This window comes from Aquarana catesbeiana, linkage group LG06, assembly GCF_042186555.1.
Source record: "Aquarana catesbeiana isolate 2022-GZ linkage group LG06, ASM4218655v1, whole genome shotgun sequence".
Lineage (NCBI taxonomy): Eukaryota > Metazoa > Chordata > Amphibia > Anura > Ranidae > Aquarana > Aquarana catesbeiana.
In genome coordinates, this window is record NC_133329.1 from 76,997,068 (window position 1) to 77,009,758 (window position 12,691).

General features: G+C 43.3%; 1 pseudogene; it reads right to left on the bottom strand.

Annotated features, from left to right (window-relative positions):
- Positions 1–8,414: 8,414 nt before the first annotated feature.
- On the bottom strand, positions 8,415–8,520 carry LOC141101868 (U2 spliceosomal RNA; annotated as a pseudogene).
- Positions 8,521–12,691: the final 4,171 nt, after the last annotated feature.

The following is a 12,691-nucleotide window of genomic DNA, read 5'->3' on the forward strand; positions in this document are numbered from 1 at the left end:
ATCGGACGTTATCAAAAGCGGTGTCGACGCTCACGCCTCACACTCTTTTGTAGTCCTACGGCCCACATCGATCCTCCCCTAATTATGGTAATATCGCTCGGGGGGTGGGAATGTGTTACAGCCATGGACACCCCTCATTCATACGCATGCGATACGTATATATTGTAACATATCCGCTCACATTACGATCTCTTCTCTGCTAAAAGTAGTCCCATGTGCACAGTAATGATAACCCTTATTAAATAGTAACGAGATATGGGGGGATAATTCAACACAAATCCTACCGAATATGAAAATATATGTGTGAACATGGGACATCCCACATTGAGATATAGCAGCTCGCAATGCATAACAATGAGCCATGTGTACACATATTGGGTACTGTCTACTGGTTACTAGAGAATGCAGTTATATGCAAATACACACAAGGAATAAAAACATATACATTAATACATATTAAAATACAGATCTAAAAAGCAAATATAAAAACTCCAGACGTAGGTATGGTACTCAGAATTAACCTTAATCCATATTGCTTATAAACCATAAAACTAATATTAAAAAGTATCTCAGCCTGTAATATATCTCTATTATGGGTATGTAATAGTAGAATAAAATGATAAACTAGATGTGTGTATATATAACAAATCTTTTTGATAAACACTTATTAAAATACTAATTATAAAGGGTGCTATACGGAAGCTGTTGATAATAGAAATTAAATATATATATTGATTCTGAAGATAAAAGATAAATGATAAAAAATAAAAATAAAGAGGACAAATGCAATAAGTGGATGTGGTAACTAGAGGTAAAATATCAACTACATAGAAATGTAGGTTTAATATAGTGTTGCCTTCTCTGTCTGCACATAACATAGGTCACATACAGACAGTGGAAGCGAGATTCCTGTCAATGTGTTAAGGTGGAGAAGGTTATTCACTCATGTTATAGATCACACAGGTCTCTCAACCTTTGGGTTAAGCTCAATTTATGTGTGTGGTCTGTGTGTTCAGCTATAAAATTAGATCTACCTCTAATTAAATCACGCCTCAATTTGTAAGATGGTGACGGTATGGACATATGGGCGAAAAAACATGGGGCATCTGAACATATAAGCATAAAATGTGTAGGGGCACATAGACTAGGGGGACAAAGGGGACTATATGTCCTAGAATCTAAGGATTTTCTCCTAAAAATTTTTTAAAAATTTTTTGTTACAGATAAGGGAGGTTGTGCATGGAATGTAATCCTCCATTATCGTAATATTGGTTTAGGGATTAGCTATAAAGCAATTCAGGTCTATGTCCAGGTTGAGCCCTTTTGGGGCGAGAGACCCCAGACGGTATATCCAGCTAGTTTCGTTTCTGGAGATAGCCGTTTCTCTGTTACCTCCACGCCAGTGTTGCTGCACCGAGTCAATACCATAGAAGGTAAGCACGCTTGGGTCCCTATGGTGGAACTCATCAAAATGTCTGGATAGACTATGGTTGGGGAACCCTTTCCTGATGTTTTTGATGTGTTCCCGAATCCTGACAAAAAGTTGACGTGTAGTTCTTCCCACATATTGAAGGTGGCAGGGACATTCCACAACATATGTGACATGTGTGCTTCGGCACGTGATCAGTTGATTAATTCGATATTCTTTGTGATCACTACATGATTTGAATGTATTCTTCCGTCTTGGTTGCTTTTTAGCTACTTTGCAGGGTAGACATCTCTGGCATCTAAAGAATCCTTTCAATTCCGGACATATGTTGATGGGTTTTGGGGGGTCTATGACATTTTTGACTAGATAGTCCCTTAGATTGGGTGCCTTCCTGTATACAAATTGTGGTTTGGACGGCAGAATTTTTGACAAGGTGAGGTCTTCCTTGAGTATAGGCCAGTACTTTTTTATTATTTTTTCAAATTGTCTGTACTGGCTGTTGAACCCTGTGATAAAGGCTATATCCGGCCTTTTGTCGACTTTTTTGTTCTTTTTGCGGAGAAGGGGGGATCTATCTGCCAACATAATATCTGCTTTTAATTTCAAGAGTTTTTCTTTATCATATCCTTTTTCTTGAAATTTGCTTATTAGGATGTCAGCCTGTGTGTTGAAATCCTCAGGTTTATCGCAATTGCGTCGTATGCGTAACAGCTGCCCTTTCGGGACATTAGTCTTCCATCTCGGGTGGTGACAGCTGGCAGTGGGAATATACCCATTCCGGTCAGTGGGTTTAAAAAAAGTGCGTGTTGCTAACTTATCTCCTATTTTAAAAATTTCCAGGTCAAGATAATCAATTTTGTCAAGGCTCCATTTCCCGGTGAACGTAATACCGTATTTGTTATTGTTTAAGTTCTCAAGAAATTTTGTGAGACTGTCTGTTGTTCCATTCCATAAGATGATCACGTCATCTATATACCTCTTGTACATCTTGATCTGGGGTATGTTTTTACTATAAATATATTGTTCCTCCCATAGATCCATAAATAAGTTAGCTACGCTAGGAGCATAGCGTGCTCCCATTGCAACTCCCTTTGTTTGTACATAGTATTTTCTATCATGCCAAAAATAGTTGCATTCCATGGCCATTTTGAGGCCTTCTAGGATATACCCAATCTGTTCCTGCTTCATCCTTGTGTTTCTGTGTAGGGCTCTTTCCACACCCCTTAAGCCATCCTTCTGTTCAATGCTCGTATATAAAGAATTTGCATCTACTGCCACCAGCAACCACTGTTCTGCTCCCTTGATCTCTTGTAATTCTTGAATCAGTTGCATGCTATCCCGCAGATATGATTTCCCTTCTTTAACTAAGGGTTTAAGAAATATATCCAGGTACTCTCCCAATCTAGAAAAGATGGAATTAATCCCACTGATTATGGGTCTACCTGGTGGTTTTACTAGCCGTTTATGGATTTTTGGTGTATGGTATATTACTGGTGTTCTTGTCGAGTTGGATATTAGATATTCCGCTTCTTTACTGTTTAAGATGCCCTTATTTTTCCCTTTATCCACGTAGGTTTTAAGCTTCCTTTCATATTTTTTCTTTGGGTTTGCTTTGAGTGTTTTATAGGTATTCTCTATGCTCAAAAGGTTGTTCATCTCATCCAGATAATCCTTCTTGTTCAGGATGACCAGTCCTCCCCCTTTATCAGCAGGCCTAATCACAACCTCATGTTTTTTTCCTATGTCCTTGATGGTTTTCCAGATATTGTTAGGCCTCTTCTTGTTAGTGTCTCCCATTAATTTAATGTCTTCTTCAACCATCTTTTTAAAAGCGTTAATACATTGATTCCCTGGGGTTTTTGGGTTGAAAATAGAGTTGTTCTTGAGTCTTGTTTGTTCAAAATCTGAATCTACCCTACTTAATTCTCCTGGGTTCATCACAAAATGTTTTTTGATGTTCAATTTTCTCAGAAATTTTTGTAAATCAATAAATGCCTCAAATTGATCAAATGGTTTGTCAGGGGCATATTTAAGTCCCAGTTCTAACACCTTCAACTCTTCCCGTGTGAACTGTACACTGCTTAAATTAAAAATACCTTGTCCTAGTAATTTCTGGGCCTCTTTTTTCTTCTTGCCTCCTCGCTTTCCTCTTGCCTGTTTTCTCGTTCTGTGTGACTGTATGTATGTCCTGCATCCATCTCCTGTTGGTATTCCCTCGTGGGTACGTTCCGGGGATGAGATACGTATTCCTGATGGGCGTTGTTCTCTCTTGGTCTTCTTGGACTCCAGTAGTGCTCTTCTCGTCTTAGTCCTCCCCTGTTCTGTCCTCTCCATCCCTATTACACAACAAATATCTTTTGTTACACTGAAGTCACTGTAGGCGCTAAGTATCACAATATTTTTGTATTTTGAGGATATCCCCCACCGTATATCACCCATTCACTTCTAATTTACGTTAGTATCATCAGTATTGCACTAACAATAATTTATACATATAGTTTTTGGTTTATTTTTAAAACATATTTTGAATAAGGCGCCGTTTTGTCTCAATACTTTTGCACAATTGGTAATTTTTCTTAATAATTTTTCTTTGTTACACTCTTTTTATTACTATCTTTATTTTTGGCACAACAATACACGCTTGAGCACCACACCTGAACAATAGTTTAATCTATGTCACTCTAAGTTGTATATATAAATAGAGTGTTTATTGTGTACTTCACTGTTAGTGACACATATTTCCCATATATAAATTTTTGCCTACCTAGACCCTAGACTATTATGTCATCAGATTAGAAGGGCAGCGCCATTTTTATCTCTCTAATTATTTACTGATGTTCCTACATAGAGTGGGACTTAGGAAGGGTGGCTATGTTCCTACATGCAATGGGACTAAGGCAGGGTGGCTATGTTCCTACATACAGTGGGACTTAAGCAGGGTGGCTATGTTCCTAAATACAGTGGGACTAAGGCAGGGTGGCTATGTTCCTACATAGGGTGGGACTTAGGCAGGGTGGCTATGTTCCTACATGTGGTGGGACTTAGGCAGGGTGGCTATGTTCCTACATACAGTGGGACTTAGGCAGGGTGGCTATCTTCCTACATACAGTGGGACCACGACGAACGAATGTAGCCACCCTTTAACAGGAAGAAAATAAGGAGGCTGAGAACAATAGAAGGGACTACTTTTGAGTTAAGAACACATACTTGTCTTGAACAGAATTTTCTTTCAACTGCTTCCCGTCCAGCCTATTGTAAAATGACTGCCAGGTGGGAGCAGTGTTGTTCTAGGAGGATGTCACATGAAGCCACATGCTCCGGCGCAATCTTTTACCCGCCGTGTCCACCGGATGACTATATCGGCCGCTGCCGGTACCATGCAAGCGCTGTAGCCAACCACAGCAGATGACATGACAGTTGTACACAATGAAAGGCTTTGTTACATGCCTTTCATTGTGTACTATTGTGATGAGCTCTGTGATTGGTCACAGTCATCACATGGTACAGACAGGGCCAATCACAGCCAATCTGTACCATATGATTAGCTGTGGCCAATCACAGTTCTTCACAATAGTAAACACTGAATGAGTAGTTTTCATTCGGAAAAAAAGTGGTTGCTTATAACTGTAAAATGCACAGTTATAAGCAATCATAGTGTAAAAAAAAATCCTGATCACCTCCATAGAGTAGTACAGTGTTACTATGGTAACACTGTATTGCTCTAAGAAAAAGGAGCAACAAGGGTGGGACTTTAAATGAAGTGCGTGAATGTCCAGAAACGAAACCGGTGAACAACTAGGAAAATTTTATTCAATTCATAAAAATATAACATGCATATAATAAATATATATCAATCACAAATAGAAAGAAATATTGGCAATAATAGCAACAATTATACATGATTATATGAATATAACAATCTTCCATGGTACACCAATTGGATATAAATACACAACCATATAATAGGTTGTGTATTTATATCCAATTGGTGTTGCTGCTATTATTGCCAATATTTCTTTCTATTTGTGATTGATATATATTTTTTATATGCATGTTATATTTTTATGAATAAAATTTTCCTAGTTGTTCACCGGTTTCATTTCTGGACATTCACGCACTTCATTTAAAGTCCCACCCTTGTTGCTCCTTTTTCTTAGACTAGTACAGGGATGGAAACACATGACCGCATCAGGTCATGGTTTCATTTAAAGTCCCATGGGATGGTCAGTCCCAAACCCCTCTCTAACACTGTATTGCTCTAGTCACTGTATGCAAAAAATAATAAAAAAAAAGTGTAACAAAAAAATATTAAAGAAATAAAATTTCTTTATATTTTTTTTGCTTTTTAATATTTTTTAATTTTTTTTTTTTTCATTCTGTCACCATTCAGTGTCCCTGATCACCGCCACACCAGACGTATGATGACGCTGCACTGCACTGGTGACAGTATGTAAAAAAAAATGCAAAAAAACCCACAATTTTTGTATTTTCTTAATTTCACAAATAATCGTGACAAAAAATTACACTTCCAAAAAATTTGCCATGCCCCTTACTAAATACCTTGGACTGTCTACTTTCCAAAAAGGGGTCATTGGCGTGGGGGGGTGGGGGGTGTATTCGTACTGTCCTGGCATTTTAAGGCCTCATGAAATGAGATAGGCGGTCAGTATCAGGATTGTTTTCAGATATATACCATAGTTTGTGGACTCTATAATCTTTCTACAGACTAAATAATATACACTGATTTGGGTTATTTTTACCAAAGAAATGTAGCAGGATAAATTTTGACCTAAATGTATGCAGAAAGATTCGTTATTTGCAAAAAAATTTTAACAGAAACAAAGAAAAGCGCATCTTTTTCATACTTTTTGGCCTTTTTTGTTTATTTTGCAAAAAAAACAAAACAAAAAAAAAAAAAAACAGCGGTGATTAATTATCACGAAAAGAAAGCTCTATTTGTGTGAAAAAAAAGATAAAAATTTCATATGGGTGCAGTGTTGCATGACCGCACAGTTGTCATTCAAAGTGTGAGAGCGCTGAAAGCTGAAAATTGGCCTGGGCCTTCTACCCTGGGGGCCCTAGTGGCTACTTCGGATATTACTCACTACAAGAAATCCCTGAACCTATTTTCAGGTCTAAACTGGGGTGACATCTCGTGGCCTCACTGTGGAACTACACTCCCTTCACTACGATATTAGAGTCACACAGCCTATATCCTTCATGCAATCTGGTTCTCCAGATACTGCCCATGACCATCCTGGGTGGACTCTTGCTGGACAATTTCTACAGAGCCATATTCCCATGATGCCACACACTGGCATGGGCAGGGATGTCTATGGTCACACCCTACTACTATTCTTGTGGTCCCTAGTACTACACTACCTACACTACAAGGGATCCCTTAGCCTACTTTCATGGCTAACCAGGGGGACACCTCATAGCTACACTGGGAAACTACATCAGGCATTTCTTTGCCCCTTCCCTACAATACTAGACACAATTTGCATTATATTATTTATCTGCTGGAGTGGTGCAATTTATTTTTTTAGGATCAGCCCAGGGCTAGGCTTTAAAGCATTGGATCCCATGGATTTTACAGCATAAGGACAACCACTTAGTATGCTACACCGTCTACTAACTATAAGGGATCCCTGATCCTACCCTTATGGCCAACTAGGACAACACTGTCCTTGTGGCCACACTGGGGAACTTCTCCGGCACTCCTGTGCCCTTACCCTGCAATACCAGAGCTGCACAGCCTACATTCTGGATGTAGCTTGGTCCTCCAGACATTTCCCAGGACCACCCTGGGCAGACCTCCCGCCAGACTATTTAAATAGAGTCCTACTTTCCAAGATGTCCCACAATGGTATGGGCAGGATTATCTATGGTCACACCCCACTTTTTTTTTTAAAAGCCCCTGGCATGTGAAACACACCCAAAAACTCCACCTGGTGCCAAAAAAAGTGCACACACATAAAGAGTGACACAAAACGTGCAACGGGTGTTACACTGATCAGGAAGGAAGGAAGGACCATACCCTGATCCCCCGGGGCATTAGGCTCCAGACAGGGACTGAGGTACTTCACTGGGTCCACCTGGCCGAAACCAGACAGACCCCCTTTCTCTGGAAGGTCTGCCGGAACAAACCCACCCAAGTACTCGATGGGACTCCCCCGAAGGGAGACCCCATGAGAGAGGGCAAACCAAGCCAGAAGGCCATGTCCACCCCCTTCCAAGACTTTCAGGGTAGGCCCGAGGACCCACACCCTACTCATCACACTGTGACAAACGTGCAACACAATCAACAAAAGGATACAAAAAAACACACAGGGATAAATAAATAGAAAGTGGGGAGAAGGAAGTGGGAGAAGTGAAAGTGACCATCGTGCAATACAATGGTCGGCCCTTCGGCCAGGTATAAAAAATTCCTCTGGTCCTAGCCAAAAGGCTCGGCCCTAGAGGCAGATGTGAAAAACGTGTGTATGGTGAGGTGACCAAGGAGCCACAAATCAAAGTGACCCTCACTCACAGTGATTATATGGCACCCCTGAACTGCCACTTCAGGGGCACATTCATCACAGGCTTTTCGTCCCAACCCTGACCAACAGCCCAGTCAGCGCAGCCTCCACCCCAGCCAGGAAGGCATGAAGTTCTGAGAGCTTAGGGAGAGCCCTTGACCCCTAAGGCTAAACCATCGTTCACCTCACTCCTATCTAATTACATCTGGGAAATACTAACCGCCCCCCCGGTGGGAAGGAGGGAGCCAGTGTTTTCTCCCGAAAAACTGACCGGAGCTAGGACTACACCAATCTAGGCCAAAAGGCCAGGGACCCGACCCTCTGGCCAGACCCACTGCAGCACCCATCCTCACCAGGAGCACCGTTCCAGACGGCTCACGCTCAACAATTGACCGGTCCCCAGTACCTGTCGGGCAACCTGGTATAGTCCCTGCTGAAACCGCCCTTCCAGGCACATTTACGCCATTGGATTTGCATAGCTCTCCCCTATGGGAGTAGCACAGCGCCTCCTCTGGCAACTGATAAGAACAGATACTACACTTAATCTTAGCCAAAAGGCCAAGAAGCCTTTGGTCAATCCCCACTACTACTCTTGAGGCCCCTAGTGGCTACTTAGGATACTACATTTCCGACTCACTACAAGAGACCCCTGAGCCTACTCTCATGGCTAATTAGGCCTTTTGACCACACTGGGGAATTACAACTGGCACTCCTATGCCCCTACAATACTAGAGCCTCACAACCTACGTACTTGATGTAGCTTAGTCTTCCAGACACTTCCCATGACCACCCTGGGCAGATTGCTGCCAGACTATTTATACAGAGCCCTTTTCCCATGATGCCCCACACTGGCATGGGCAGGACTATCTATGGTCACACCCCACTAATACTCTGGGGAACCCTAGTGGATACCACAGAGCCAACTCACTACAAGAAATCCGTGAGCCTACTCTCATCATGGATAACACCTCAAGGGACACCTCATGGCCACACTGGGAAACTACATCAGGCACTCCTATGCCCCTATGCTACAATATTAGACAAAATTTGCTTTACAGTATATCCTCCATCTGCTGGGGAGGTGCAATTTAATATTTTAGGATTAGCCCAGGGCTAGCCTTTACATTTTTGTATCCCATGTAATTTTACAGCATATGGACTCATGACTCATATCTGAAAATGGCAGCCAAATTAAACCATTTACACCCATATCTTCACTTTTCAGTGTTATTTGGACCTCCGGATAAGCCCTATCAGATGCTTCAGTTGGGGTTTACAGTGCCCAATCTGATCTGCTCTCCTTTTTCAGCTCTCCCCGCACCTGTCTGCCTGTCCATGGCCGCCCAGAGCGCACAATACACAGCTACGCATAAGTGGCTTAATGAAAACCTGTCACCGCTACCGCGACATCAGTAAATAGCCAACAGCGGGCCGCCGGTCACCAGCAACCCAGGTGATGCCAGCCGGCCTGAATAGAGCGACTGTTGGCAATTTTTCACGATTAAATTATTCATATCGTTAATCCGGGCGTTTCCATGGCGTGCCTCTGCGGGGAGCCTTTGTTCTGATGTGTCTGTATCCACTGACCCCCTCAACCTCCCTGCTGGGTCTACTCAAAACACCCATTCTATTGGAGTTTAATAGAGATGAGAGTGTTACATGCAAGTTGTCACAATGTTCCTAAGCTGTAATATTATCTAAGCCTGGGGAATGGCGGTCACCGCATACACCGCCATCCTGGGATAGGCGCAATTGTTTCAGCAGGAGATTACAGCCTGCTCTCTGCATGGAGTTGCTTGTGGCCCATCCAAGACCAGAGGCGGCTTTTACAGGCGCGGTAAAAAACTTGACAGTGCCAAGTGTCGCCCATGGCAGGGGCTGCGACTGGCACAATAGTGGGCTGCCAAGAGCAAGCTGAAAGGCGCTGACAAGTGTAAGCTCTTGGGCTCACGTCCATCCGCAGTCAGCTGTGAGCATGAATAATTCAGCGCTCGGCTTTGTTTGGGAAGCCGCAGTTTCAGCGTGGGCTTTAAGAGGGCTAATCCGTTTAACCCCCGAGTGGCCAAGAGGCGAATGGGGGCAATTTCAGAAGCGCGAGTTACAAATTTTAAGTTGTGTGCTCTGTGTAGGCGGATTATTTATTTTAAAATAGACCAGCAATGCACCTCAGTGCACTTAAACAATGCACATTTGTGCATTGTGTTGCATTAACCACTTGCTTACTGGGCACCTAAACCCCCCCCTCTTGCCCAGACCAATTTTCAGCTTTTAGCTCTGTCACTCTTTGAATGACATTTGCGCGGTCATACAACACTGTACCCAAATGAAATGTTTATCATTTCTTTTTCACAAATAGAGATTTTTTTTGGTGGGATTTGATCACCTCTGGGTTTTTGATTTTTTGTTAAAAAAATTGAAGACCAAATTAAAAAAAAAATACAAAACTGTTTTATATTTTTTTAATACATTTTGCAAACAGGTAATTTTTCTCCTTCATTGATGTACGCTGATGAGACTACACTGATAGGCTGCATTGATGGGCACTGATAAGGCGACACTTATGGGCACTGATAAGACAGCACTGATGAGCACTAATAGGCGGCACTGGTGGGCACTGATAGGTGGCACTGATGGGTGGCACTGATGGGCACTAATAGGTGGCACTGATCGGCACTGGTAGGTGACACTGACAGACAGCACTGCTAGGTGGCACTGATGATGCACTGATTGGCACCACTGGTGGGCATTGATAGGTGGCACTCGTGGGCATTGATAGGTGGCACTGATTGCTGAGCATGAGTTCCGGGCTGAACATTGGCTGTTCACCCATACGGCGAACATCCGAATTGTCTGGGCGTTCGGCTGCTTGTTCGGCCTGCCGAACAACCACAATGCACTGCGCCGCCGCACAGTGCATTGGAAGCCCTGATTGGCTGAAGCAATGAAAGCTTTGCCCAATCAGCACACAGAGCACTGTCAGAGCCATGATTGGACACTGTCATGATGACTCTATCCAATCATGGCTCATTGCTCTTAGTCCCACCCCACAATTTAGCGGCCATTTGCAGTGCGATATTAGAGTGAAGACAGAACAGGGCTCTGTTCAATGCTTCTAGCGAGTTTCAGTATCATTTTAGTGTGAGTTTATTGGCAATTCTGCAGCGGCTGTACATGCAGCAGAGGGCCGTCAATGAGTTCCTGTGTGAGTATGGCATAACGACATGCTCAGGCTGGCTCGGCTTTTTTTCCCCCACGCCAATGGCTGCTGATAAAGGATGCATGCACTGTATTGTCACCATTTGAGGAGGCCACAAGGATGGTGAGCCGTGCCAATGCATGCACCAGTGACACAATCCCTGTTGTGTTCCTGCTGGAGCAGACTATGCGTGGCATTATGGACAACAAGCAGTTCTTTTTATTCCTTTTGTAACTGATACATTCTGCTGGGGAGCTTGAGCTTTTAAAGAACAACAGACTTGCTGGCTGGCCTACCAGATGAATATAGAAGAAAGAACGCCTAAAAAGAAAACTAATGCAGCCACTAGATCTAAGAATTGGTAAGCTGCGACATAATACATGTTTGGGTTTAATACCGCTTCAAGCTGGCCATAGATTATTATGCCGCTTACACACAAGCTGACTTTTTGACCGGACTGGTCCGATGGACTGAGTCCGGTGGACAGTTTGACCGTGTGTGGGCTTCATCGGACCTGCAGCGGACTTTTTTGGTGGAAAATCTGACGGACTTTAGATTTGGAACATGTTTCAAATCTTTACGTCAGAACTCCGCCGGACCCAGTTCCTATCGAAAAGTCCGCTTGTCTGCATGCTAGTCCGACGGACGAAAACCGACGCTAGGGCAGCTATCGGCTATCAACTTCCTTGTTTTAGTCCGGTCGTCCGTCATCACGAACGAATCCGTTGGACTTTGGTGTGATCGCGTGTAGGCAAGTCCGTTCATTCGGAAAGTCTGTTGGAAGTCCATCGAAAGTGCGTCAGTTAGTCCGTCGGACCAGCCCGGTCGAAAAGTCCGCTCGTGTGTGCGCGGCATTAGGAAATATTCACACCTGGCATTTCTGAGCCGCACAACAAAGCACACAAAGAATGCGTTTGGGAACACGCTGGAAACGCGTGTTGCGATTGCAGTACCATTAACCACTTGCCGACCAGCCGCCGTCATTATACGGCGGCAGGTCGGCATGTTCCCACGACCTGTCGTAGCTGTACGTCGGCCCTGTAAGCAGGGATAGCAGGTGCGCCCTCTGCACTGCGTGGGAAACCGATGTGCATGGCCGGCGAATGCAATGACCGCCGATCGCTGGCATGAGAGCCAGAACAGGGACGTGTGCGTGTAAATACACAAATCCCTGTTCTGTGAGGAGAGGAGAGACAGATTGTGTGTTCCTACTAGCTAGGAACAACGATCTGTCTCCTCTCCTAGTCAGTTCCTTCCCCCCACAGTTAGAACACACACTAGGGAACACACTTAACCCCTTGATCGCCCCCTAGTGTTAACCCCTTCCCAGCCAACAACTTTTACACAGTAATCAGTGCGTATTTATAGCACTGATCGCTGTATAAATGTCAATGGTCCCAAAAATGTGTCAAAAATGTCCAATCTGTCCGTCACAATGTCGCAGTACCGCTAAAAAACGCAAATCACCCCCATTATTAGTTAAAAAAAAAAAATGCCATAAATCTTTCCCATAGTTTGTAGACACAATAACCTTTGCGCAAACCA